This window comes from Pagrus pagrus, assembly GCF_965226575.1.
Source record: "Pagrus pagrus genome assembly, chromosome: 6".
NCBI lineage: Eukaryota > Metazoa > Chordata > Actinopteri > Spariformes > Sparidae > Pagrus > Pagrus pagrus.
In genome coordinates, this window is record NC_140190.1 from 11,027,925 (window position 1) to 11,033,924 (window position 6,000).

At 41.5% G+C, this 6,000-nt stretch overlaps 1 protein-coding gene across 3 annotated transcripts in view; it reads left to right on the forward strand.

The window, feature by feature from the left end:
* The window catches only part of LOC311258504 (uncharacterized protein), a 39,972-nt gene extending 37,708 nt beyond the window's left edge, over nucleotides 1-2,264 (forward strand). For all 3 annotated transcript variants that reach the window (XR_014622738.1, XM_084354835.1, XM_084354834.1), the window contains exon 4: nucleotides 1,644-2,264. The gene's annotated coding sequence lies outside the window, so the exon portion shown is untranslated. The remainder of the gene's footprint in view (nucleotides 1-1,643) is intronic.
* Nucleotides 2,265-6,000: the final 3,736 nt, after the last annotated feature.

Genomic DNA, 6,000 nt, shown 5'->3' on the forward strand with positions numbered 1-6,000 from the left:
ATCCTCGACATCCTCAAGCTAATACAGCTCCTTTCTTCACATCTCATCACCTTCCTTGATTGGTATTTCTTCCAAAATCGCTACTGCATCCTCTCCTGCTTCTTTTTCGTCAATCCTCCACTTCCTCTTCTTCTTTTTTCCCTTTTCTAAATCCCTTGACACACTCGCTCCCACCTCACCTGCTTTATATTCTCCACATTCTCTCTCTCTATCTCTACTTTTCTTATCCTTCCAGCACTGTGTTGCTCAGATCAACCAAGCGCTCTCCTCTCCTCGCCTCTCTCCTCTCCTCTCCTCTCCTCTCCTCCTCTCCTCTCCTTTTTAGCCAGGATATTGTTTACATCTGTCTTGCTAATCACCGGCAGAGCCTCTCTAGACCTCACAGATGTTGCAATAATACAGGGGATTAGCAGGCTTAACACTCGGGCTTATTTGGGGAGTTTCCCCGATGGCCTGGCAGTGAAGCCCCGTCAGCTCCTCTGAATCTGACCTTTTTCCTGTTTCGCTCTGTGCTGAGATCCTGCAGCCCCGCTTCTCTTTGATTCACGATTTTCTTTTCTTTTTTTTCTTTTTTTACAAGCGTCTGGCATGCTGATGTTGTTTTATCCAGATTGGTGCTCTGGGCTCTCACTTCCTCCAGCTACATCAGTGCCTGGGTTTAATGCAATTACAGAGCTAAGCTGCTTGACATATGACAGGAGGGAGTTGAGCTACAAACAATGCTCTTTTCTTAGCTGCTCTTTCACCTGGTGAGTTTTCGAAATGAAATAAACGTCACCTGTGCATATTCACATTCCTCAGTTTTAAGGATATTTAAGCAATCCTAGCTGCCTTGCTGATTCTGCGTATTTCCCTTTCTCCTTCCACCGTTAACACTACCGTGCAGCTGGCTAGCTAGCTAGCTTGCACCGTGTTAGCTGCTTTCTCTGCTCACCATGGTGACGCTTGAATCTCCCCGGCCTCCTCTGCTCTCCTCTTTAACTCAGCGCTGAAAGATAATTAGATGGCCTTCCCAGACTCAGCATCTCTGCTGCGTCTCTCTGCGTCACTGCAACCGAGTCCTGTTTTATGACCAAGCAGATCCAGTGTCTGAGACTCTCAGTGTGTGTGTGTGTGTTTGGGGTCAATGTATTTCTGTCTGGATCCTAATCCCAAAGGTGATATTAGTCTGGTAGGGGGGCAGCCCATCCCCCCATGCATGTGTTTATATGTGTGTGTGTGTGTGTGTGTGTTTGTGCTGCAGGCGTTGGTTTCAGCCAGGAAGCCCAGACAGGCTCTACCTTGACCTTTGGCCCATGACTGTCTGCTAGCTCAGGGGTCATGCACACCATTGATACAGACAGCTGATAGACGCAGCAACAACCGCACATGCACCTACGTACATGCACAAACTGACAGCCTCCCCCCCGCCCTGTAGTAAACATTAACAGTTTGGTGCGTCTGGAGAGATGATGACACAGACAGCGTCATAACGACAAGCTGTATGCAGAGAGAGCACATGCGTGTGATATAAGCACAGATAGTGATCACTCATCTTCAGCTACACCTGTCTGCTCAGAGGAAGATGACTGAACTTACTGCAGAATTTCAGGAGTGTTTCTTTGTCACTAATCTCTCTTTTTTATTTGCTTATGTCTTCACAGACGCAGCCAGTCCGGATGAAAAGCGGCGACTGAGCTTCCGCCCGCTCTCCAACGAAGCCCACACACCGTCTGTAGTCTCTCTGACCATGTTTAGCCTCAGCCACATATGGAAAAACTCCACTTCTCCATCTGCAGGAACAGTCAGTTAGACACACATCATTAAGAGTCTGATTATCAGTTGTCTAGTCTGGCTCTTTGTGTACAGGTAAGTCGGGAGCCGCTTCTGAAAGGTAAGTTTAGAGGTTGAATCAATTTAAGAGCTGTCTGAAGTGTAAAAATGCAGCTGCTGAGCAACATTTCCCAGAATTAGTTTCATTAGATGTGAATCACTATATTTGAGGCCAATTTTACGTCGGAGATTGGCTGAGACCCCAAGGGGTCCTTCTTTTCACTCAGTAATTTACATTCAAGTGTTTGACTGGAAAATCGCTCGACAAGAGTTTGTCGCTGTTGAAGTACTTTTCTGTTGAATCTCATGTACACACACGTATTTATACAGTCTTCTGCATAGCGTGAATGAATCTTATCATAAAATGTTAAATGAGATTGCTGAATGATGAAAAGTGTGGCAGTGATGTGAAATATATTTCCAATAAAGATGAACAATTTGAAAAAAGAGAATCTGTCTTGGTTGTTTTTTCTCTCTCATGTTTAATTCTTGTTTCTCTTTATGTCAGTAAAGTACATTTTGTTTTTGAGAGTATATTAAATCAGGAGGATATCTTTGGTGATATTCTGTTTTTTTCTGGTCAACAAAAACAATGAATTGATAACTACTAATAGGAAATAGAGTTGCTGTTAATCCAAATCTTAATATATACTCATATATACATCATGTATTTTTGCCATAGACTTCAATTGTTGTCAAATAAAAGGAACTATTAAAAATGAGGCTTTACACTGACTGACATGTTTCTCCATTGCGATAAACCTGGGTACTGTAGTTCATGTTAAATCAATTCCACATACTGTCTTTTTGCTGTAAATACTCACTAGAGAGCCAAATATGTATTCATGCAGCTGAAAAGTAGTTCCTAACAAATACACTATTTACTCCTGTTTTCATGATGGTTGCTAAAAACTACAGCGCCCAGCTGTTTGACCAACACTTTTAGCCTTTTTTTTTTAATGAAACTACATATTTTTCATCTGTTTTCAGAGATTTACATCGTCAGAAGGAGCTAGCAGGCTTCAGGGTGACAGCCACAGAAGGGATAAGGAAGTTGAAAACTTAGAGACAGTCTTTTATGACAGTAACAAAAATATAGTATATAGCCAGCTATTGATGCATTGTTACAATGAACATAGGCACTGTCGTTTATTTTAAGTCAAGCCCACATCCTTTTTCTGTAAATACTCACTAGAGAGTCAATAATGTATACATCCACCGCAGAAAATAGTTCACAACAAATACAGTATTCACTCCTGTTTTCAGAATAGTTGCTAAAAACTACAGCGCCCAGCTGTTTTACCAAAATGTTTAGCATTCTTTAAAAATGAAACAAAATATTTGTGACTTGTTTTTAAAGAGTTACGCCTTCAGGATAAGGACATCGAAAAGTACTGAGAGACGGTCTTAGAAATTGGGGTTTGTTGACAGTAACACAAATATAGTATATTGCCAGTTATTGTGCAAGCATCAGCTCAAATGTGTTATGAGAAGGTATGGGAGGCTGTTCACTTCGATTACTCTGATTATTCCAGCAGTGGCTGAAGGGTTGGAAGGGGAACAGTTAAACCTAGTGGCCTAAATCTGTGGTGTCAATTAGGTGCCTTTGTATGTGAGCAGCAGGGGTGTTGAAGCGAGTTGCTGGAGCTGAAGGAAACTCTGAACAATGATACACATTCATAACCACATGCACACACACACACACACACACACACAGTGGTCCTATGTTTTGTGGGGATCACACCTCCTTTTGTTTTCCCCCAACAGCCAGTAGAGGCGATGCCCCAGTGCCCCCAGTGTGCTCCACTGCTCTGGCTGAAATGGGCTCCCTGCTCCCCTCCACCCCCACTCTCCCCCAACAACACTGTCCCCTCGCTCCTCGCTCTGGGTTCCCCAGCCCCTCGGCCTCCCCCTGACTGGTCCTGACCTGAAATAAGGGCCAGGCAAGCCTCCATAGCCAGGCCAGCATAAAAGGAGATCTGTGTGTGTGTGTGTGTGTGTGTGTGTGTGCACCATGGCCCTGAAAGAAAGTAGGAGATTATCCCATTCTGTGTGTCCAGTCACCAGTGCAGTATTGACCACGGTGGGCCACCCAGGGAGCGTCCAGCCAGCCGTGAGATGGCCTGATATACATGCTTACTGGCCATGCTAGATTCCCCCACTCTCACCAGGGAGAAGGCCTGAACCCTACAGGCTGGACGCTTTCTAAAGACACTGGAGTCTGAACGCCGAGTGACCCACCCTCCATACACAGATGCTCACACACACACACACACACACACACACACACACACACACACACACACACACATGCTCTCGTCACAGCGCAGCCTCTGTACAGTGAAAGACATTGCCATCAGGTCGTTTTCTGTGTCCTGTGAGGCGAGGCGGAGGTCATTGGGAAGGTGGAAAACCTCTTTAATGGTGGGAATGATACCATAACACCTATAGATAGAGTTACGGATCATGTCACATACAGTCTGTATACAGCATGCAACTCTGACAGCGAGGCCTGCTCACGCCTGATGGTGAATGTGAAGACGAGCGTGAAAAAAATGTAGCTTGTGTTAAAGGATCAAATCACTCATTTATATGTATTTTTTTTATATACAGTTTTTATGTTTAAAATGTCCTTAAAACATACTTTTTATCTCTATAAAAATGTATTGAAGTCCATTGTTTTTTTCTTTATAAAACAAGAAATACAGTCAACAAACAACATTCATATTTAAGTATTTCTGACTCAAACGTTCACCAGATACGTGCTCATGAACGCAGCCTCTCAGTTTATTTAAACTCTTCCCAGTCTGCCCACCACAATGATTTGCAACAGCTCCCTCAGTGTTTAAAAGCATCCCATTGTTGGCCTGAACGAACCCTTGGGGGTCAGCTAATTGTCTTTTAATTGCTCTGCTGTTTGTTTGTGGATGGAGAGTCTCTAACATCGTGGTCTGTTAACAACACAAAGGCCTTTAACAGCAGGACAGAGCTGCACAAAGCTCACAGGCCGTGGAGACAACTGAGGGAATTCAAAGGGAGGAGTGTGTATTTGTTTTTTACTGCATATATATATATGGTGGCACAATAAAGCATTGGAAATAATGTAATGCAATTATTTCTTTCTTTGTTTTGATTTTTTTTAATTTCCTTGATAAGCTAAATGTGTTGGAATTAAACACCAAGCTCATTTAAAATGATCAAATTCCTTATTTTATGACGGTTAAAGGTGCAGAAGAGAAAAGTCTTTATTGACTGATATTTTTTTATGCCTAAACAAACTAAATAAACAAACTCTCTTTGCTTTTGTGACTGAATAAACTGAATAAACAAACTGACCTTAAAGGACAACACAATTTCATACTGTTTTACTTTGTTTATATTTGGCGGACCCTGCCACCTTTCTAGCTTCAAACAGTGTTCTGGGACCTTATTCTCCTCTGAGAACAGCTTGTTTATTCACTTATGGAAAAAATAAATATCTCTGAGTTTGTATTATTACCTCATTAATATTGTAAATATAAAAATTCTGAGTTTGAATTTCTTCTCCAAAGCTAAACGGTAACCCTTTTAAAAAAGTAGAAATCACATACATCATTTTAGATATGAAGATGTGCAGATGCGAAGAACAAAATACTTCCCAGTGTTGTGCATGAATAAATGTGGGCCTTTAAATCTTAAATCATGATATTTTTTTCTCTACACACACGTTCTCTGATTGGTTATGTTCGCTCACGATGTAAATTACATAAATGGCACAGAAGAGAAAGAGGTCTGATTAATTAAACAGAAAGAGAAGAGGAGACAAATCATCCGAGCACACTGAATGACTTAATAAACATAAAATCATGTTAGTGGTTCTGATGAGTAAAACAACTACTGTACTCAAATTGCACTCACATTAGCTTTAATAACTAGTCCTAAATATTAATGGTGGTTTTAATGTTTCTAGATTTCAGACATTATATTTTTATTCCCACAGCTGTTGGATATTACTGCATTTTTTTTTTTTTTTGAGACATCGACATTAAAAAATGACATGAAAATGTGTTAAATTACTGTAATGTTCTCCAGAATACAGTACAGTTTAATTTTCCAAACTGGGCTCATTGAATAGTATCTTAATTGTCCATCATAATGCAGAGAGAGCACATCAGTGTGGAGTGTATTCACGGCCCTCGGTGGGCGTTT